Here is a 24,628-nt window from a genome sequence, read left to right as displayed (position 1 = left end):
TTTATTAAATTTTTTTGTAGTAAAATTATTATTATTCGAAATACATTATAAATCAATGACAACAAATGCATGGTCATTAGTTGAATTAACAAGTAATTTACATAAATTTATTAAAAGCAGTTAAATAAGTTTAAAGATAATGGCAATTGTCGAATGCTTATATGCATCAAAATGAATTAGAAAAACCTTTGCGATTGGTTTTGAAAACATCCTTTGTGATATTATTGGAGTAATAGTTTAAATTCTAGTAATAAATTTTTGTTAAATAGGATTTGATTTGTATTGATTATCATTATATATTGTATTTAATTTATCATAATTTTTTATTCATTTTGTTTTAACAATAATCATCCAGTCAATTGATTTATTGATTTTTTTGTTTGTTTAGATATTATTTAGATTATCTTGATATTGTTTATATATATATATATATATATATATATATATATATATATATATATATATATATATATATATATATATATATATATATACTTATTATTTGCAATAGATTTATATATATAAATCTATTGCAAATAATAAGTATTCAAGATTTCAATAATAAATAATGTGGTTTGTTATAAATCATTATATTATATACTAATTCATAACATGTTATGAACTCATGATATATACTCAAAAAATTAGAAAACTTTCTTCTCGGACTTTTTTAGTCACCGCTTTATTATAAACGTTTAGAAAAATCCCGCGGGATCTGAACGGCACAATTTTACGTCACCCTCAGATAAACGAAACAAACCCGAAATTTACGGAGACTGGCCTTAAACTAAATGAGTGCTTTTAAACAATAGCATTTGCTTATTTGTAAAAATCATTAATATAATTTATAAGAATTCGATAGATTTTAAGGAAAACATGCAGCTATTTGTTCCACTATGAGGTATTTTCTAATTATTCCATCTCGTTCCGTTAGACGGGATTGTTAGAGAGAATATGGTAATTGTACTCTATTTGTACAAATTTTCAAACTATCAAGACAACCAAAGGAACTTTCAATTTCTCTTTAGCAAAAATGTCGTTCATTGTTATTTGGAACTGTGCTGCTCCGTTTGTCACACCAGACAGCAAACGAGAAAACTGACGTAAGCCTCCGTCGGCATCAAATGCAGTATACAGGTGATCTTCTTGTTTAATCGGAACCTGGTGATCGGCTAACTTCAAATCGATTGTACTAAGGTATCGATACTGGGAAGCGTTATTTACAAATTCTTCTACTCGTGGTAGAGGGTTGGCACCAAGACGTGTATAACGATTGATAGTTTGATTATAATCTATAGCGAGGCGCTTTTTCGATCTTTTGTTTCTTATTACAACAAGCTCCAGGGTGATGTTAAACGGCTGATGATATCTTCTTGGTGAAGACATTGTTCTTCGGAGCAAATAAACTTTCTGTCCTCAGCACTGTGAAAATGGGATTTTAAAGTTATGGGTTTACGGTCAGGTGTAAGATTTTCAAGCAAGTTCACAGGCATTAAACTTAATGTACTCTTTCTACTAGAGATTCTCTCACTCCACCAAAACTATGTATTACAGTTCGGTGCCTGATACTGAAAATCAATGCTAAGAATAATATCAGCGCACAAATTTTCCAAAACTTTGATTATATTGGATGAATTAGAATCATGAATTGTTATATCAAAAAAACAATAATCAAGGTTGACAAGTGGATGCCATTTGAGCAGAGATTTTAGTTGAAAATACTTTGAGTGAGAGCTTCGAATACCGGTATAACTACTAGAAAATGCGGGTTCTGGGACAAAATGATTTTTTCATGATCGTTGCGTAAATTTTTGATAATCGCGGGTTGAAAACATTTTTTGATAATGTAGGAGGACGAGAAAAGATATTTTTTCATGACGTGATAAAGCATCATGAAAAAAAATTTAATTTTTGCAAAGGTGTTTGAATCTTGCGCGAAAAATTTCATTTTTTATTTGTTCTTGTTTTTGTTCTTGTTTTTCTTCAAGTTTTTGTTTGAGAATTGATTTGTAAATTCCAATTTCGTGCCATCCAAATCCTTTGCTCCTTAAATATTCAATGGGGTCAAGTGTTTTTATGCTTTTAATTGTTCCGTCGTCATGTCTCAAGATTCTCGTTTTTCCGTTCATTTTATTATGTCAAGAAAAAAAAAATTTTTTTTAAAGGATTTTTGAGAATGGGTCCGAGAAGAAATCAAGATAAGATGGGTACATATTTTCTGTTTCTTTTGAAGTATAATCCATCTTTGAGTGAGCTTCCTGTGACCCAGGGTGTTAAAAACAGTCCGTCTCCTTTGTATGTGGCAATTTTCATTCCTTTTCCATTGCTTTTGAGGTAAGCAATACCATTTCCAACAATTTTTTCGATCAAAATGGGCGCAAGAGCTCCCAATAAAGGTAAAAGAAGAGGAAGAAACCCTCATTCTGATTTTATTCCATTTCCTAAAATTTTGTCGATCATATTGGAACCAAGAGAAGAGGCAACACCGCCCAAAGCGGCCTTGCCAAAAACTGGGACGGCTTTAGCCGCAACCCTTCCTAATAAAGGCAAAAGAGCACCGATGAATCCTCCTTCAACTTTTGCGTTGTGTTCCACTTGAGTTTTGCTCATTTTAATGGTGACCCCAACTCCTTGATGGAGAGCGTCCACAATTTTTTGATGTTGAGTTTTTGTCAGAAGCAAAACGTCGTTTCCGTGAAAATCATCTTTTGAAATCCGGATGCTGACGGGTTTTCCTTCCATCATTGATTTTTTTATTTTTTCGATCTGTCCCTGAGACACATTTAATTTGACACGAATGTAATTGCTCATTTTTAAAATGCTGGAAAAAATTTATTTCACTTCTCGAATGTGATAACGGATCGTGATGTCCTCGCCGCGAAAGTCGATTAGATTTCCGTTTTGATCGACGATGCGTGTGGTTAACGTGGAAATTTCGGAAACATTGATATTGAGGTAAAACAAATAGGCAGGTCTTTCTATGATCTTAAAGCCAGGACCGACCGGAGGGTAAAAGGAGTAAATGCAATTTACTTGCAATCCGTTGATGTATGCTGGCTCGATGACGTTGTTGATGATTCTGATTGTGTTGACGTCCGAGATTCTGACAATGTCGTCGGACTCGTATTCGGAATTGGAGTCCAATTGTCTTTTTGTGAAGCCCAAAAGGGATGCGATGCTGTTTTCCACGTTCAAATCCATCAAATAATTTAATCCAAGTTTGATGGTTGATTTTAAAGTGTTTGAATTGGATCCGATTTTGATGTTTTCTGGGGAGTAGCTGATTTTATTTGCGGCAACGTAGCTTGCGCTTTGAGACGCATAATTTTTGATTGTGTTTGAGACGGTTTTTTGCAAATAATTGTTGATGTCGATGATGTCGTAGCTTCCTTTTGGAATGGCAACGTTTTCCCAATTGCCTCCGTTGTTCATGCTGTACCGGAAAGAATTGTTTTTTTCGGTGATGTTTGGAAAGCTGTTGTACGTCTCAAGGCCGATAAAAGCCATCTCATAGATTTTGTCCGTAAAATCTTTTGATATTATGTTGGATTTTCCATCCACTTCGATGATTATGCCTGACATTTTTTTTTAATGAGTGAAAAAAATTTTTAGATCATCTCATGATCCGTGGAAATCACAAGTGATTTTTAAATGGCTTCTTTTAGTGCACCGAAAATGTCAAATCCGTTTCGATATTTTCCATTATTGATTTTTGACGACAAATCGATAACAGCAAATCCGTGATCATCCTTCCAGCAATGTCTGCAAAACTTTTTGAAAACATCTTTTTTCATGTCTCTGGAAGCGTAAGTTTTATAAATGAGATTTGTGTCATTTTCGTCAAGTGGAAAGAGGCAAATAAAGTTGGCATTTGTTCTAATCGCATGTCTGTCAAGATCGACATAATTTTGAGAGAGGTAAAACATGTCAACGTTGGAGTGTTTTCCTTTGGTGAAATATATTTCACACATTTTTTGATTTTCTCCTCTTAAATCGTCAAAGATCATCAAGTTGTTTTTGCTTTTATCGAGATCGGTAGGGTAAGGAACGTTTTCTCCATTATCAAAGAATTGACATTCAATGTCTGTTTCTTCATCACATTTTTTTGAAAGATAATCAATCACATCTTCAGGGTTTAAATTCAATTTTTTCATCTTTTTTTTATCGAGCAATTGGAGAATGATTTTTTTTGGAAGCTTCTTCTCAAATGCTTTTTTGATTAATTTGTATTCAGGTTGGAAAAGAGATTTTCCAAAAACCTGCAAGTGGTTATAATCAAGCCATCCTTCTCTGAGAAGTAAATTGAGAAGTAAGGTTGTTTTTCCACATCCAGACATTCCAATGATTAGTCCTCGAATGCTTCTTGGCAAAAGCTCAATGTTATTCCTTTTGTTTTCGTCATTGTCAATTTCCAAAGGAATGATTTCCATTTTTTTGAGTAAAAAATATTTTTATTTTAAATAAAAAATGTTCTGTGTCAAATGCAAAAGAGAAACTGAAACAATTAATTTGAGAAACGAGGTCTCAAAAAACAACAGAAACATGATCAAAGGAACTTGCGACTCTTGTGGAACGACCAAATGCCAGTTTGTTTCTTCGTCAACAAAAGGGGGAGACTTGGTCGAATCGATCAACAATTTTTCAAAAAAAAATAAAACTTCCGTGGGCAAAATTTCCAGGAGAGATGCACATTCCAGGAATGAATTTTGCAGGGCCTGGCACAAACCTGGACAAAAGGCTCACATCCACCGACATGTATCAGGAGTGGAGCAAACCGGTGGACAGAGTTGACAATGCGGCATATCACCACGATTTGGCATATAAATATTTAAACGACGTTCAAAGCAGAAATTTGGCAGATCAAATGATGCTTGAAGAAATGAACTCCATTCCAAACCCCACTAAAAAAGAAATAAACGAAAGAAAACTTATTGCGCCCATCATCAAAGCCAAAGCCAAATTCGGATTGGGTGTCTCAAAAAAAAAAAAATTCCCCTGAAATGGACGGATCAGCTTACAGAAGAGCTTCACAAACCGGTCATTCGTCATTTTAAAAAAAGAAAAGTGTTTGTGAACGACATCGATGAAATATGGGCTGTCGATTTGGTTGACATGCAATCGTTTTCAAAGTTCAACAAGGGCGTAAAATATTTGCTCATGGTGATCGACGTGTTTTCAAAGTATGGGTGGATCGTTCCGTTGAAAAGCAAAACGGGACTTGAAGTGGCTGAGGCGTTGAAAAAGATTTTTGGCAAAAGAAAATGTGAAAAAATGTGGGTGGACAAAGGAAAAGAGTTTTACAACAAGCACGTGAAAGCGCTGGGTGTTCAATTATACTCCACTGAAAACGAGGAAAAAAGCTGTGTCGTCGAGCGATGGAACAGAACGATGAAAGAAAAAATGTTTAAATATTTTTCATCCAACAGCACCAATAAATACATTGATGTTTTGGACGAAATGGTGAAAAATTACAACAGCACAAAGCACTCATCCATCAAAATGACACCAATTGAAGCCAGCGAGGAAAAGAATAAAAATATGGTCTGGATGAACCTGAATGGAAAGATGCTAAAAGAAAGACCAGAGCCGAAATTTTAAATGGGAGACAAAGTTAGGATCACAAAAAAGAAGTCCAATTTTGAAAAAGGGTACACGCTGAGATGGACTGAGGAGGTTTTCACAGTGTCAAAAATTCAAAGAACGGATCCACCCACGTACAAGATTGTCGACGCCAACGGTGAAGACATTCAAGGCACTTTTTATGAGCAGGAGATGAAAAAGACGCATCAAGAAATATTCAGGATTGAAAAAATCGTTCGCAGAACAAAAAGCAAATAACTGGTCAAATGGAAAGGATATCCAGACTCGTTTAACTCATGGGTGGACAATAATGAATTGATCCGTTTGAAAAAAATGAGTTAAAAAAATTTTCTTTTCATATAAAAAAGATGAATTTCGTGACGATTGAGAATTTTGATGACAGCAAATTGTCAGTTGGAGAGATTTATTCCGCAACCAGACCAATTCAGTACCAAAAGATTCCGCTTTTTTATGAGTACCCCTCTGGAAAAGGTCCTTTTGTTTTGAGAACACCCGTTTTGTTTTCTCTGGGTGTGTTTGAGAACTGCAATTTTGGAACAAACGAGCTGGAGGGATATTCAATGTCCTTTCTCGGTTTCAACGAAAAAAATGGAATGAGCGAAAAAGAAAAAAAGTTTATCGAGGTGACTGAAAAAATATCAAAATTTCTTCGCGAAAAAGTCAAGGAAATGATTCCCACTTTGAAAAAAGGAGGAAGAACCAAAAAAATAATGACAGAATATTTGTCCATTTTTAAAAACAAATCCGATAGTCAGCATGAAGCTCCAATTTTTTTCGGAAAATTGTTCACAAAGAAAAGTGAAAAAAACATTGAGGTTTCTTCTTTGTTTTTCAAAAAGGAGAAAAAAAAGCTTGTTGAAGTGAATCCTTTGGAATATGTTCGTCAAAGGTGTTTTGCTGTTGCGTCATTGAGAATCGAAGGTGTTTTTGTTGGAGCGCAGATCGAGTCCATTCAGGTTAGGATTCCCGAAGTGGTCATCACAAAAAACGACACTTCAGTTCAAAGCATCATGTGTGACGATTTGGATTTGGGAGAAATGGAATCTGACGAAGAAGAAATGTGAAAAAACGAAGAAAAAAAATGAAATGTGAAAAAACGAAGAAAAAAAATGAAAATAAAATGAGTTAAAAAAAATTTTCTTTTCATATAAAAAAGATGACGATTGAAATTGCAAGACTTGAAAATGTCAGGCTTTTGTTGGAAAACGGAGCAGATGTCAAAGCGCAAGATAAATACAAATGGATGCCATTGCACTATGCATCTCGAGAAGGTAATCTTGCAGTTGTCAAATTGCTGTTGCAAAACGGAGCTGACGTTAACGCGAAGTGCAAAAGAATGTGGACTCCGCTGTACATCGCTTCTAACAAAAACCATGTTGAAGTTGTCGAATTGCTGTTGCAAAACGGGGCCGATGTGAACGCGCAAGATATAAATGGATGCACGCCGATGCACACGGCATGTTTTTTTGGTAATCTAAAAGTTGTCGAACTGCTGTTGCAAAACGGGGCTGATGTGAACGCGCAAAATGATTATCGAGCAACACCGCTGTACATGGCATCTAATCACAACCATGTTGAAGTTGTAGAATTGCTGTTGCTAAACGGAGCCAACGTCAACGCGGAAGATGACGAAGAAATGTGAAAAACACGAAGAAAAAAATGAAAATAAAATGAGTTAAAACATTTTCTTTTCATATTAAAAAAATGCATGCCCCTCACAAGTTTTTTAAAAACGTCTCCTCGGCAGAAAGACATGTTGATTCGAGTTTGGAGATCTCGAAAATGTATTTGGGACACATGGATGACAGGATCAAAGAGTTGGAAAAATTCAAAGAGTCGGATCGAGCCAAAAATTTGGAAAACTTGGTGGAAAGAATCAAAGAGCTTGAAAATTTGGTGGAGACAATTAAAAATCTGCAAAAAAAGACATCTCAAAATATTATTGTGACAAAAAAAGATTTGGTTCACCCAAACTGTTTCAACATAAACGGTCATCATGAGATTTTTGCTCAGAAAGACATTAAATTTGCTGCTCTTGCTCACACGTCAATATCGTTGTCTGTTGGATTGAGTTTTGAAAGAGGAATCGCAGTCGTCACTTTGATGAACAAAATAAGCGACAAATTAAACTTTAACAAAAACGATGCCATTTTTTCTGAGTCTGTGGAAGACATCGTTTTGGATATAACCAACAACAGCGGCAATGACGTCATTGTCAAAAAAGGCGAAAAGCTTTGCAAAATAAATCACATCGATTTGAATTAAAAAAATCTGTCTTTGTTAAAAAGATGGAGATAATGAAAAACACTGAAAAAATTTATCCAGTTCTTCCAACAGCACCATCCGATGATTCTATCGTCTTCAAAAGATCAGTGAGATCCAAAAAGAAATGGAGGATGAAAAAGTGAAAAGAATGGCTTTGAGCAAAAAGTACCATCGAGTGGCAAAAATTATTCGTTTCGCAGACGATGGGTTGCAAACGTTGTGCATTGGTTTGGGGATTACAGGCATTGCGCTTTTGTCAACCGTTGTTGCCACTCCAGTTTCGATTGCATGCGAGGGGGTTGCAATTGGATTGGGGGCTTTGTCCATTTTCGGAAACCATCAAAACAAGAAAATGTTGTTGAAGGCCGAAAAGCACGAAAAAATAAAGGTTCTTTCAGAGTCAAAATTGAACACGATTAGCGATCACATTTCAAAATCGCTCATGGACGGTTTTGTGAGCGATTCCGAATACGAACTCATCCTCGGCGAGCTTCAAAAATTTAAAACCATGACTGAAGAAATCCGAACAAAAACAGAAAGCAGCATTGACGAATTGACCAAAGAGTCGTTGATCCAAAAAGGAAGAGAAGAAGCCATTCAAGCATTTAACAACTTTTACAAAAAGGGAAAATGAACGCAAACGCAAACGCAAAACGCAAACTCGTTTGTGTTTAAGTTTTTTTTCTGCGTATTTTAAAAAATGGAATTCTTTAAAATACAAGACCCGAAAAAGAGAGATGAGATTGTGAAAAATTACATGGCCAACAGGGAGAAGCTTTACAATGAGAGCATCAACCGGAACGTTTCAGATGCGAATTATCAGACTGATCTGTCCAAGTTTTTTAAGCCACTCATCGAGAGCAACGAAAAAGTGAAAAACGAGCTGAAAAGCGTCGCATACAGAGAGGTTGAAAAAAGTCCACTGGCTTTGACTTATCCAGAAAGTGAGACGTCTTTTGAAAGTTCAAATAGTGCTGAAAAAACGTTTGGAAAAATGAATGTTGGAAATACAGCATTGGAATATTTGTCAAAATACGCTGCCAAAAAATTTTCTGCAGACAGAGTTTTTAGAATTCACGCAAAAGAACGAGGAAAAATGTTTATTGGGAACAAAGAAATTACCATCAATGAAAACGACGTCATTATTGATGGAGAAAAGTTCGAGGGGACTTTAGGTTTTTGGGAGTTGATCACAAGATCAAGACCTGATATGACAAAGGTGACAGACGAGGACTTGAAAAATTATGAAAAAAATACTTGTCGAAACGCATGCAATGGAAAGAGAAGGGAAACCAACCGTACCAAAAGCTTCGAGAAGCGAAAAGTGGGAAACAATTGTTTCAAAAATTTGGGAAAAAAATTACACAAAAACGAGGGGAAAAAAAGGTCACGGAGTGATCATTCTTCCGAGCGATCCAAATGCTCTTGTGCAACGACTCAGTTTGAGCATCGCCGCTGGTCATGCTGGAAATATCGCATCGAGAAACGAAGCTGTTGCCATTTGTGATGAGCTTTTGAGGCAAGGGGAAATCAACAAAGAGGAATATCGATCGATCCAAAAATACATTGCGTCGTAAAACACGAATTAAAAAAAAAAAATTCTTATTTTAAAAATGCTCATTGTGAACAACAGAAGATATTTAAAAAAGAACGTCATCGGAGGAGGAGGGATCGTTGACACGTTTAAAAATTTTTTGAGGAGAATCATCAAAGTCATCTCTTCATTTATTGAGGAAAGCAGCAGCAAGCGAAATTGGAAGAGAAGCGATCACCGCCGCCAGATCTGCCGGAAAAGAATTAGCCTCTTCGGCCATATCCACCGCCAGAGACGTTGCCATCGACAAAGGAAAAAAAGCGATTGAAAAAGTTTGCGCCAAGACAGGAACGCCAAACCCAAGCATGATTTTAAACGATGTGGCAAAGCAATATGAGTCTGTTAATCCGATGGAAGAGCTGCACAAAAAAATGTTTGGTTCGTCCATTAAAAAGAAAATGACAAAAAAGAACGCAGCAAGAATCCAAGATCTGGTCAAAATGGGGAGAGGGATTTTGATTGCGTGATTTGATAATTTAACATAAATTTTTTTTTTCTCATTTTAAAAAAATGATAAACACCGACAGATTAATAATTGACGAAAAGCCTCTCTCCGACACAGGCATTGAAAAAGTTGATTTTTTCGAGTACCTTCCAACAAACTTCGATTTGAATTCTTCAGGATCGATCGTTTTTGAGATTGATTGTCAGTCTGTGCTGACACTTCCGTCTGAGGCTTACATCCTCGTCGAAGGGGTTCTGAAAAAAGCTGATGGAACCCTTTACGCAGCAGCAGACAACATTGCTCTGGTGAACAACGCCATCATGTATTTGTTCAGTGACATCACTTATGACTTATCAGGACAGCAAGTGGAAAGAGTCATGTATCCAGGTCAGGGAACAACCATGCTTGGATTGTTGAAATATCTTTTCGGTTTTCAGCTTGCAGATGGTTTGAAGCAAATGTGGTATAAAGACACCTCAAACGCGACTGGAAGCACGGGGTTCAACGTCAGGCGAGACCACTTGTTTGCAGACACCACATCCATTGGTGCATTTTCGTTCAGGATCCCTTTAAAGCACATTTTTGGTTTTTGCGAAACTTGCGACAAAGTCGTTTACGGATTCAGACACACGATCACCTTTACAAAAAAAGAATACGATGACGCCATTTACAGAGCCGGAGCTGTTACTGCAGGAATGATCGACATCAAAAAATTTCGACTTTTCATGCCAAGGATTGAGCTGGATGTTTTGAAAAAATCCGAATTTGTGAACATGATGGCAAAGAAAATCTCAGTTCCAGTAGCTTACAAAGCAAACAAAGTCGAAAGGCAAATCATTCCAGCGGGTCTCACAGAATTCACTTGGACTCTTGGAAGGATCACGGACAAAAGCGTTCCGAGATATATCGTGTTTGGTCTTCAGACAAACAAAGGTTCCAGTCAAACCGCAAATCCAGCCGTGTTCGATCATTGTGACGTCAGCAATTTTTTCGTGACCGTCAATGGGATAAAATATCCAAATTACAATTACGACTTGAATTTTGGAGAAAAGAAAATAACCATGGCCCATTCCGATGCGTTCACTTTTGACGAAAAATATTATGGCACAAACGAGCTTGTTTGTCAATCCGGTTTGTCTCTGCTTGAATACAAAAATTTGTTTCCGTTGTTTTTTGTCGACATCAGCAAGCAAAAGGAAAGAGTTGTTTCCGAAACGGCTGAATTGGTTGTCAACCTAAAATTCAGAACGGCTGTGCCAGACAACACCGTTATTTTCGCAGTGATCATTTCCGACAAATTGATCCAATTTTCTTCAGACGGAAACAACATGAACGCTGTTTATTAAGGATTCTTGACAAAAAAATTGATTTAAAAAAATTTTTTCTTTTCAAAAATAAAACATGAGACTGACAAAAAATTATCTGAAAAATTTGCTGAGAGAAAATGGTGTCACAATAACCTCAAACAATTTGTTGTCTTTGCTGATGATTGCGCTTGAGAACAATCTCGTAAGCAAAGATTCTCTTTTGGAAGGTGCAAAAGAATGCAGACAAGTGGGTCGACCGAAAAAAGAAAATGTGAAAACGGAAAATGTGAAAAAACCGATCGACCCAAAATACGAGAGGCTTTGTTCGATTCGAAAAAAACCTGTGTCTGTGAAAACGACCAACATCGAAACAGGGGATGTGGTTGAATACGGATCCCTTTACGAAGCGATGAAAAAGACGGGTCATGGCTGGAGATATTTGGAGCGTCGTGATGGAAAAGTGGATAATGGAATCAAGATTGAGATCTTCAATTCTGAAAAACTCGAAAACAGAAAAAAAGCTCCAAGTCCGAAAAAATGAAAAGTCCGAAAAAAAAATTTTCAATTCTCGGAAAAAAAGAATTGAAAAAACCGGCACCGAAAAAACATGCAATCCTGAAAAAACCGGCTCCGAAAAACCGAAAAAAAATTTCTTGGCATAATAAAAATGGAAAGCAAAATGCGAAAAATCGACAAAACCAAAAAAATTGAATTTGAGTTAAATAATTTTCTTGGCAATAAAAAAATGGAAAGCAAAATCGTCAAAGAAAAAATGGAAAACAAAACTGTCAAAGAATTGCGAGAAATCGCCAAAGCTCAAAAATGAGAAAGAATGATCTCATTGAAGCAATAAAAAACGCGAGACCTGTCATTGCTCCTCGTCCTGATCTTAGTTCGATCGCCCCACGTCAAAAGCCTGTCATCGCTCCGAAACCAGCTCTTCCTCAAAAACCAGCTCTTCCTCAAAAACCAGCTCTTCCTCCAAAGCCGTCATCACAATATATCTTTGACACCCCTGTTCCAGATTCGTCTCCTGTGATGACTCCTGTGATGACTCCTGGAGTTTTTTCAAGGTATACGACGGCTGTGACAAATGCAGTCGTCAACAGTTTCAACAGCTTGCTTGAGCTTGTCGATCCTTACGTTCCAGAGGCGGTGAAAAGAACAGTGAGCAATGTGGGGAACGAAGTGAAAAAAAAAGTTGACTCCCTCAAATCAACGGTCCTCAAATCAATTGTGCGCAATGCAGTTTACAAACCCCTCATTCATTTTCAATTGACCGATCACGCGCTGAGGCGTGTTGCAAAACAATTTTCGCATCAAGTCAAAGGAAACCAAAAGGATGCTTCTGCCTTTTTAAATTTGGCGAAAGACGGAGCGATAAAGATTCTTCAAGAGAATAAAAACAAAAAAGCGAGTCTTGTTTTGACAATCGATATGGAGAGCGTCAGCTTCACTACAGGAGAGGAGGTGCATCGAATCGTTCCTTTTTTGTCAAAAGCTGGAATTATTTTGGAGTCGACGGACTTGGGAGATTTTTATGAAAAAGCAAAAGATGAGATCCTGGAAAACATGGAAAAATACAACAAAATGGGTTCGAATTGCACAGTGTCCGCCATCTTGAAAATGGATATCAATTTAATTGACTACAAACCCATCGGTGGTCGTTCGTATATCCCTCTCGACGATTTTCTGTCGAGCAAAAAAGCAATCATCAACATGGTGAACGAAGACAATGAATGCTTCAAGTGGTGTGTCACCAGGGCGTTGAACATGAAAGAAAAACATGGAGAAAGGATTGACAAAGACTTGATCGAAAAATCAAAAAAAATAAATTGGGAAGGGATTGAATTTCCTGTCAAACTCGATCAAATCAAAAAATTTGAAAAAAACAATCCATACATCAGCGTCAACGTTTTTGTTACGAAAAAGAATCCATTCACCCTTTGCGAATATCAAAATGCTTGATCAGAAAGCATGAAATAGATTTGCTGCTTATTTCAGACGAAAAAACAAATCATTATTGTCTGATCAAAAATCTGAGTCGACTCATTTCATCACAAGCATCAAAAGAAAAAGTAAAAAAATATTTTTGCAGAAATTGCTTGCAGGGGATGAACAGCGAGGAGGCTCTTTCAAAACATTCAACCTATTGCAACGAGCACAGCGCGACACGAATGGATCTTCCTCCAAAAGATTCGTTCATTAAATTTGAGCAACTGAAAAGGTCGATGAGGGTTCCATTCATCGTTTACGCGGATTTTGAAAGCTTTGTCAAACCGATGGACTCGTACGAACAAAATCCAGACAAGTCGTACACTAAAAAGTTTCAAAGTCACGTTCTGAGCTCCTTTGCCTTTCACATCAAATGTTTTGACGAAACAGTTTATGACGGCGAACCATTCATTTCCAAATCGTCAAACGAAAACCAAGACGTGGCTCAATTTTTTGTCGAAAGTTTGGAAAAAGAAATAAAAGAAATTTTTGGGAAAAACTTGAAAAAAAATATGGTCTTCACAAAGGAGGATGAAAATAATTTCAAATCAGCGACGGTTTGTCACATTTGCGAAGAAAAAATTCTCGATACAGAAAAGGTGAAAGACCACTGTCATTTTACTGGAAAATATCGAGGAGCGGCACACAACGAATGCAACATAAAATACAAAGTCCCAGAATTTGTTCCTGTCGTTTTTCACAATCTGTCAGGTTACGACAGCCATTTGTTTATCAAAAAATTGGGTGGAGAAATAACCTGCATCCCATGCAACGAGGAAAAATACATCAGCTTCTCGAAAAAAATCACGATGGGAGAGTACATTGGGAAAGACGGAAAACCCAAAGAAAAAAAAATTGAATTGAGGTTCATTGACAGTTTTAAATTCCTTTCCTTCAGTTTGGTCACTTTGTCGAAAAATTTAAAGCCGGAAGAGTTCAAAAACCTCTCAAAATATTTTTAAAAAAAAGAAAAATTCGATTTGCTTCGAAAAAAAGGTGTTTACCCTTAGGGTTGGGTTGATGGATTCGATAAATTTCATGAAACGCAATTGCCACCAAAAGAAGCGTTTTTCTCAGAACTCAATCACGAAGAGATAAAAGACGAATATTACGCACATGCGCAGAAGGTTTGGAACGTATTTGGATGCAAAACGTTCAGAGATTATCACGATTTGTACAACGTGTCGGACGTTTTGATTCTGGCTGACGCCTTTGAAAATTTCAGGGACGTTTGCATGAAACATTACAAGCTCGATCCCGCCTGGTATTACACGTCTCCCGGGTTGGCTTGGGACGCTTTAATGAAACTGACAAAAATAAAATTGGAATTGTTGAGCGACCCAGACATGCTTCGAATGATCCAAAAAGGAACCCGTGGAGGAATCAGCATGATCTCCAACCGTCATGGAAAATCAAACAACAAATACATGGGCGACTCGTACGATCCAAGCCAACCATCAAAATTCATTCAATACTTGGACGCCAACAATTTGTATGGATGGGCCATGTGCAAACCTCTTCCCGTTGGAAAATTCGAATGGATGACAGAAGACGAACTGTCCGATTGGAGAACGGTTCCATGCATTTTGGAGGTTGATTTGGATTATCCGGAAAGCCTTCACGATGAACACAACGATTATCCGTTGGCCCCCGAGAGAATGAAAATCGGAAAAGTGGATAAACTCGTTCCAAATTTAAACGACAAAAAGAATTATGTCCTTCACTGTGAAAACCTGAAATTGTATGAACGATTGGGAATGAAAATCTCAAAGGTGCACAGAGGCATAAAATTTGAGCAACGGGATTGGATGAAACTATACATTGACCTCAACACAGAATTGAGAACAAAAGCAACCAGCGAATTTGAGAAGGAATTTTTCAAGCTGATGAACAATTCGGTGTTTGGAAAAACAATGGAGAACATTGAAAAGCGAGTGGACGTGAGACTGGTGACAGAAAAGGAAAAGGCAATAAAATTATCGGCCAAACCAAATTACGACCGGCACACGATTTTCGACGAAAACTTGATTGCCGTTCACATGAAAAGGACATCAATTTTTTACAACAAACCAATTTATTTGGGCATGTCCATTTTGGATTTGAGCAAAACCTTAATGTTCGAGTTCCATTATGATTTCATCAAAAAAAAATATCCTGGTGACGCAAAGCTGTTGATGACAGACACGGACTCGCTGGTTTATGAAATCAAAACGGACGATTTTTACAAAGACATTTCCGACGATGTGGAAAGCAAATTCGACACTAGCAATTTTGACAAAAAACATCCAACCATTCAAAGCGTTGGGTTCAAAGTGGGTTTAAACGAAAAGGTTGTTGGGATGTTCAAAAGCGAAACCGGAGGAAAACAGATTGAAGAGTTTGTCGGTCTCAGGTCAAAATTGTACTCTTACAAAATACATCAAGAAAAACAAGAAAAAAAATGCAAAAAATGCAAAGGGGTGAAATCATATGTCGTCGACAAATGCATCACACACGACGATTACAAAAATTGTCTCGAAATAAAAAAAGAAAAGTTAAACAAAATGAATGTCATCCGATCCCATTTGCATGACGTTTACACGGAGGAAATCAACAAAACCTCTCTCAGCTCCGACGATGACAAAAGAATTATTTTGGATGATGGAATACACACGTTGGCTTATGGTCACCGCAAATTAAAAGAAAAGGAACAAAAGGTAAGTGACAAAAATGGGGAAGCAAATGAAAAAAAGAAAAAAATGAACAAAATAAAAAAATGAACAAAATGATCAATGTGGAAGGAATTATTTTGCCGAACGAGCCTTTGACCAATTTTCAATTGATGGAGGCAGCAAAAAAATTAAAAATAAAAAATTTTCGCGGGGTTTTTGTCAGAGACATATTGCCAAAAAAACCGAGAAAAAAAGAATGCGGGATTATCAACACGGGGGATTCGAGCACCGGAGGGTTTCATTGGGTGTGTTGGTTCAAAGACGGAGACGAAAAGTTCAGCTTTGACTCTTACGCTCAACCCCCTCTCGTTGAATTGGTTCAATATCTGAAAAGCCCTGTCTTTTACAACAGCGAAAGGGTCCAATTTGGAAACACGTCTTATTGCGGTCACTTGTGTCTTTACGTCTTGAAAAAATGTGAAGAGGGAAACAGCTTTCAAGACGTTGTCAACACCCTTTGGTGATCACTTGCGAATTAAAAAAAATTTTCACCCTTTTAAAAAATGATTGACAAATTCAACAGAAACGAGTTCAGCGCTAATTTAGAAAATCTTACAGCAGACTCAACAAGCAACGTTTATATCAAAACGGATGGATCCAGCACCATCACTTCAGACATTGATTTTAACTCTCAAAAAATCATCAACCTGGCAGAACCAACCAACTCGCACGACGCCGCCACAAAAAATTACGTGGGCACGCATTCGACAGGAGGAGTAGGAACTTCAGTTGGCACAGCGGACTTGGATTTGAATTCGCATAAACTGATCAATGTGCTCGACCCTTCAAACGCGCAAGACGCCGCGACAAAAAGTTACGCAGACGTTTTGTTGCAAAAATCCAACTTTTTAGGGCTTGTTCCCAATTCAGGATTTTCGTCCTTGGGATTAAAATCGCAAACAATAGCATCAGCCGCCACGACAACAGTTTTCACTTACTCGGACGGACCTGGAGTTCTGAGAAGGTTGTGGTTGGCTCTCAGTGGAACTTTTCCTGGAAATGTTTTTATTCGAATATTTACAGATGGTGAGATTAACGTTGGAAATTATTCAGAAACCACAGAAGGAATAGGAGTGGACAACACTGGACTTGCTTGCGACTTGCTTTTTTCACCCATCGGCGGACCTTTTTACGCCAATTCTTTGCAAGGATGCAACGTTTTGAGCAACACTTCGTTGGGAGGATATTTTACTCTTGACATGCCGTTCAGGACAAACATCAGCATCCAATTGGTCAACAAAAATACCTCCACAATCACTTACTGGATTCAGCCGTTCATTTCCACTCTTGCCTCCATTCCTGCTTCCATCCCTCTTTTCAAACTTTACTGCAAGACCTTCAGATATTTAAACACCACTTACGGAAACGAATATGTTTTGCTTGACACAAATGGAAAAGGAAATGGAGTTTTTCTAAAATACATCAGGATGCACATCATCGGCGCTTCTGGAAGCTGGTGGGAATCGAGAGTCAGAATGTACGATGGCAATTTGCCTCCTGGAAACGGAACCGTTCTCAGTCCTTGGATACCATACAACACCAACAATTACACCACTTTTTCTGGATATGACGGTAACAGCAAATGCATCTTTTCCTCGTCTGGATTGGAAGATTTTTATTTGTTTTCTTGGAACGGATCAAACGTATCCTCATTCAACAACACATCGACTGGACTGCTGTTGCAATCCAACTCCACCATCGGATCCACCACCACCATCTCCTTTTACAGAAATTTTGCAAATGAAGACTCCATGCCCAGCGTCGCAGCCGGAAGAAGGCTCGTCGTCACTCTCAACTCCGGCGACGCTCAAGTCGGTCAATCCGGCAGCTTTAACCTTCTTCTCGGACAAGCATATTATTATGCATAACTTCGCGCAAGATTCAAACACCTTTGCAAAAATTAAATTTTTTTTCATGATGCTTTATCACGTCATGAAAAAATATCTTTTCTCGTCCTCCTACATTATCAAAAAATGTTTTTAACCCGCGATTATCAAAAATTTACGCAACGATCATGAAAAAATCATTTTGTCCCAGAACCTGCATTTTCTAGTAGTGGTATATTTGTGCCCCCTTTAGAGAAGATTTTTATTTAAAAATTTTTTATTATAAAAAATCTTTTAAAAGGCGGGAAGAGGAGAGGGGGAGGGAGAAGCGTTTAATTAGTCATACGTAGGGATTGCAATCCCGCGATCCCGGGATCCCGGGCGCTTTTGGGTCCCGAAAATCCCGGGATTCTAAACACAAAATCCCGGGATTTTCGGGCTTATAGCAGGATTGAACTAATTAAATTATTTTGTAAAACAAATGTTCAAAGTTGGTAACTATACTGAATTATAACGAGTTATATAACGCTGCTTTGCAGGTTTATCCTGTGTATGCTTTATCCATATGATAAATGGAACAATTTTTTGAACAGACCATGGAGTTCGGGAGCTTATCATTGAAAAATGTTTCACAAACACAAACTAAGGCAGGTTTTTTTGACTTAACGTATAAAAAACAATCGTTAAGTTTGTCTGCAAGACTTCTCGCGTTAAAAAGATAAACTGTAAAATTGTTGAGCAAATTTGTGATTAAGTGATTGCTTGAGTTTATTAAGTCGCTTGAACGTTTTGAACTGATAACCTTTTTAATGCTTTTGTTGTTTACCGCAATAATACTTTGTTTACTAATGCTTGAGGCGTAATTTTTTTGCAATGACTTTGGAATAACTGAAGAAATTAATTTTGATATAATGCTGCTTTGCAGAAATAATAGAAGTACTTGCACCTGTTAAATTAGCAGTAGATGCGTTATGCAGACGAGATGCTAATCTATGCACTGCAGATGCAGTACTCATATTTTTATTCCAGCAGATGTTCAAAAGGGAGATTGTTCAAAAACAATCTCCCTTTGCTAATAAAATGTTCCAAGCTATAAAAACAAGAATGGAAAAAAGACGATGTGAAGAAATTTCTGGTGTTTTTAAATACCTTCAAAATCCAAAATATGCTGTGAATGATAAAACAAATGTCTGCAAAATTTTTGGAATTCCTCCTCAAACCCTTATTAGGAAGCAGATAAAAAAACTTATTGAGAGACTAGCTGCTTTTAAAAATGATAATTTAGAAAAATCAAGTATTGATGTTGATGAAAATATAATGGCTGTCGTTAGAAATGATAAATCACAAGTTCGAGTCTCCCTGTCTTTAAGAGAAAAGTTATAAGAACAAATTGCACAAAGCATGAAAGCCATCGAACCAGAAACACAAACTTCAAATTTAATATCAATCATAAAGAAAGAAATGCATCTGTTTGAAAATGGTGGAAACCGGGGGCATAATTTGGAATTAGTATACCAATATTTGTTATCTATTCCACCGACGAGCATCGAACCTGAGCGGGTATTTTCTGCAGCTGGGTATTTGAGAAGTAAAATAAGGAGTGGGCTAAATGACCAAACCTTAAATGCTCTACTATTCCTCCGGGCATATTTTCGGACAAAAAAAGAAAGTTTGTAAATAAAATATGAATTGAATATGAACTTTTTTTTTTGTTTTACCTTTATTATTTAATTACCATTTATTTATAAATATAAAATAAAGATTTTCTTTAATTTTTGTTACTCAATATTAATAAACAACTTATTTTGTTATTTTTTACAAAGTAGCTTGTTGCTACAGCTGCTACTTTGGTAGCCAAATTTAAGAAAATTTATGTTTACAAATTTATTTTGAAATTTTGATTGTTTAGTGACTTTAGTCAAATACACTTTAAATGTTCAAATGTTATTTACATATCCAATTATTTGATGAAGGTTATTCTGTAAAATCTGTAATCTTAAAACATAATATGGAAGGTACCGTATATATATTTCTGCATCACTTTAAGATATTTATATACACCTGCTGCCTATTACACAATTGAAATAATTTAAGGCGCCATAGAAAATTGATTTAAGTTATTAAGGCATAATGAAATTAAATAAAAAGTTGATAACATCAAAAAGTATACTCATATATGCAGTATTAACTTCTGTTTTTTAGCAAATACCTCACATTATATATAATCCCGGGATTTTATTTCCTTTAATCCCGAAATCCCGGGATCGTAAATCAAGCCCGGGATTGCAATCCCTAGTCATACGGGACTTCGAAGGAAAAGTGCAGAAGATATGAACCCAAAGTTGATTCCATCATTTTTGAATCCTGTATTCACATATTTCGGAAATATTTGAATTTTCACCGTTATGGTCAAATTTTTTGTAATTCAAACAAAATAACATTTTAATAATTGGACGAAAGCACTGAGCAACAGCTTTTGCTCCTGTAAAACAGATCAAAAGTATTTGATTTTGATTGCAAGTTTAAATTCTACAAATTACAAATCATCAACCAAAAATGTAAGTATACTTAGTTAATTCTCTTTAAAGTTATATTTCTTATTCTTGTTCTTGTTGTGTACAGTTTTAGGTACAGTGGAACAAATTTCCATTCGTTAAGTCAAAAATCTCTAAAACTTTGTTACACAATCAAATTATTGACTTTTAAGTTTCAGACTTTGGAATTAATTAAATAGTACAATTATCAAGTTTAGCGATAATATTTACAGGGCAAGAAAGAAGACTCAACAAAGTGAAGAAGATGTGGCCGGTGTGTACCTCACGGTGTCTCAAAAGCTTCTCCTTGCAACAGAAATTTTCAATGAGAAGCACATATTGTTTGCTCCACTAGATTAACAAGGAGAAAGCAGCACTGTGGTAAAAAATTTATGATGCAGCTTTGACAAACAGCTTGCCTCTCCCTAGTAGAGGCTTAAGTAGTGAGTAAAAAGTTTGACAAGTTTTTATTTTAAAACAAAAATTTGTTTAACACAATGAGGTGCATCATTATACAAAGATCAATTTATAATGGATTTACATGGCTTATACAAAGTCTCCCCAACCTCAACCAATTTAGAAAACTAAACCATAAAACAAAGAGAAACAATTTCAAAACAAAAAATATAGATTTTGTGGAGACTTAGTATATAGATGTCTTAAAGCTTTTACATCTCATAAATATCTTTGAATTATCAATCACCTGCATTGATAATTCAAAGATCACTGTTTAGCCTCAAGACATCTATGTACTAAGTATTTTATCATAGATAAATTTGTTCATCGACAATGAAAAAAATTCATTTCGATTTAGTAAATAAACAACAAAATTTTGAACACCAAAATGTCAGCCTTAAAAAGGCTATCAATATGTCATACCTGTAAAAATGTATATTCTTTTAAATTAAATCAGCTTATTTATTGATAAACACATTTGCTGATTAATACATTCGTTGATGAACTTATCTTTTCAAAATTTCAAAAATTTTTTTTTTAAGTTTGTTATTGTTTTAATTCGGTAGATATTTTCAAGTCTTCTCTGACAGGAGAAGACTAGAGATAGGAATCGAACCCTTTTTTTAAAATTCGGGTCCGGTTCGGTTCGGTTATATCTAATGTTCGAGTTCGGTTCAGTTCGGTCTTAAGCACAGCTTGGTTTCGGTTCGGTTCGGTATCAATACAACTTTTTTTTTATTAGCTACAAAGCTTTTCATCCACAGTTATAAAACACAAATAAATTAAAGTAATATTAAGTAGTTGCAGTTAAAGTAGCTGCAGTTAAAGTGCACAAAACATTAAAGCAGTACTTTCTGAACACAGATAACGGTAGCTTAAGTAGCCTACTGTCAGTCTAGTAATCAGGGCTGCATGTTGTATTTGAGAAATATCAGCATTTCCAATGTTTCTGGGTTTAAACGAGCCCTGCGCTCACTCATCGTCACCCCACACACTGAAAACACTCTTTCACTGGCAGTACTTGTAGCAGGAATAGCAACAACAACTTTCGACCAATCAATGCCATTGTCGGAAGCTTATGTTCACGGTCATTGTCTTTCCAGAATTGCAATGCATCACACGCTGTTATGGGCAGTGCCAAGTATTTGTCAAATTCATGTCTTGTGTCATTACTGTCGGCGTTAGACAATGGAGTGGCAGCTGTTTTAAAGTCTGCCAGCAAATTACAAGATTCAGGGTCAGCTTTATTCTTCATTCAAGGAAGCAGATTATCTGAGTGACTGCATTCACTAAAGCTGTCTATATCTGTATTGCCTGAGTCCTTGCGTATCACCTGATTTGATGAAGAAGAAATAACTTTGTCCACCATACTACGCATCTCTGAATAAACAAAGTTGCGATCTTCTGTGTTGACGAAAGACAAGTGTTTGTAAGAAAGAACAATAAGTGTTGATAGCTTGTGCAAAGGATGAATAATATACTTTTCATTCAAGCTGGACAGAAAAACTGCCTTCAAATCACGCATACTGTCGCTATCTGAACCATTGATCTTGCAGACTGACTGAAGACAAAATAGCATTGGCCATACATCAGGGGACGTCGGCACATTACCATGTGACAATTAAACAGTAGCCTTGTGAAAGGGATGCAAAAATTCTACGACGTCATGCAACAATTTTTTATTAACGTTGTTCAGTTGCTCACGTTTGTCAAACTGCTTTGAATCAGCAAGAATTGACTTGACATGATCTAACTGGCATGACAATGATTGCAAAAAAAAATATTGACTATTCCAACGAGTTGCAACATCCTGTTTGAGAGTGTGATTTAGTTCCTGGTTTTTTCCACTATGTTTAAAGTAGCCCACTATTTCCCATGAAGTCTTCATCATTTCATGAACTAAATTAGCACCAGGGATTTCAAAGCCTTTTCAACAGCTAAATTCAGATTATGACCTCCACAGCTGTCTAACATTGTTGCGATAACCCAACTTCATATTACTCCCATTATCAGTCAAAAATACCAAATTGTCACTTTTTATAGTCTGAGGTAAAAGTTTCTTAAGTATTTCAGTTGTCTTTGCTTTTACGGCAATGCCAGTCTTAGACTCACCAAACTTAAACAATCCCATACACTTACTTATAAGGCAATAACTGCTGTTAATGTAATGTGCTGTAAAAGTCTAATTAGAGTGTTTTAGAATGTCATCGGTCCAGTTATCAGTTGTTATTGCGATATGAGTAACCCCAGCAAGTTCGTCTTTCAGCTTTTGAACACATTTGTTGTAAAACTTTGGTAGTAGTGTCTTATACAGCGTTGTTCAATCACTTATAATATCCTCAAGTAGCACTGAGCCATGCTTCGATCCAATATCAATCATTGTTTGAGCAAAGTGACAGAACCCATCATCCTGAACACACGAGAATGGCTGAATGTCTTTTGCAATCATGTACAGGGCTGCACGTTGAGCATTTTCACGTATATGTTTAGAAACCTGTAAAGTATAAAGCAATAAACAATAGACATTAAATACGTGGCATAATGGCTTTTTTTTAAAATATTTCTAACAGCTTGTAACAAATATATTTTGCTATCAATGACAGCAATTAACAAGTGAAAAGTTAAAACAGTAAATAGGAAAAAGATCCGCTAACTATATTTAATAACCTCTGTCTTTTTAGGTAAAAAGCTTGTCATTTTTAATTGTCCAGGTTCTGAATTGATCTTATTGATGTGGGATGTATTATGTCTTCGTAAAGTTGTAGTATGACCGATTGGTATTGACAACCATAATCCACACTGCTTACAAACGGCAAACTCCTTGACAACCTGTTGATCATAACATGATTGCTCACAGTTATACAAAAATCAAATAAAATGTATTGTATCTAAGGTCAATTGACTCTATTTAACATTTGATATTCAATTAATTATCAAACCTGAATGCTGCTCAGTTTGGCATTGTGTGCAATATGCAATGCCTGAGAGATGCAGGTGGTTATTGATTTATTGAAATATTTATAAAACTGAATGATTATATATGTATTAAGTCTAGCGACAAACCTCATCCGCAACTTCAACGCAGCGGAAGCGTGTCCAGCATTCACTTTTGATGCAGGTACTAATATCTAGCATTCACTTTTGATGCACTTCCATGATGCAGGTACTAAGCGAGCCGCTCCGTCTGTTATCAATTTCTCCAACACTCTTTTAGTCCATTTACGAGTTAATTTACTGTTACTTGTTATTACGAAAATGTTTTGTAATTATTGCAATCATTAATTACTAAGATATGAATAAAAACTCAGAACATTAACAACACCTCAATATTGCAAATGTTTAGAAACAACATTTCCGTCTTTGTTAGTAATGTTATGAATTGTAGAGTTATCGCGAGGTTAGAATTATTTTGATCTATTTCCCATTTTAAACGTTGGAAGAAAATTTTTGTTTTTTATTAAAGATAAAAATTAACTTAAATTTTAGCTTTGTTTTTAAAGAAAACTAAGCTAAAACTTTAAATAAATATGCTTTAAATAATTATGATTTAAACAAATTATTTCGAAAAAAATTTAAAAAATGAAATATATTTTAAAAGAAATTATTACTTGCTAAAATTACTAACTCATTTTCTTCCAACACTTAATATGAGAGATAAAACAAAGAAATTCTAAACTCGCGGTATTTTATGCATTAGGATATGTATTATGTTATGTATCATATTATGTATCATGTTATGTATTGTAGTGATGTGCGAATCCTGTATTCACATATCCTCTATTTGGCTTGGTTAGAGTAAGGACAGTTGGTTTGATTCGGTTCGTTCCCAACAGTTTTAAAGTTCGGGTTCAATTCGGTTTGTTAACTAAAGTTCGGGTTCGCTTCGGTTCGGTT

The sequence above is a fragment of the Hydra viridissima genome, unplaced genomic scaffold, assembly GCF_058129835.1.
Source record: "Hydra viridissima isolate aposymbiotic clone 2 unplaced genomic scaffold, HvirCarnegie_v1 scaffold_4, whole genome shotgun sequence".
Classification (NCBI taxonomy): Eukaryota; Metazoa; Cnidaria; class Hydrozoa; order Anthoathecata; family Hydridae; genus Hydra; species Hydra viridissima.
The sequence above is the reverse complement of the archived record's forward strand: the minus strand, read 5'-3'. Positions refer to the sequence as shown.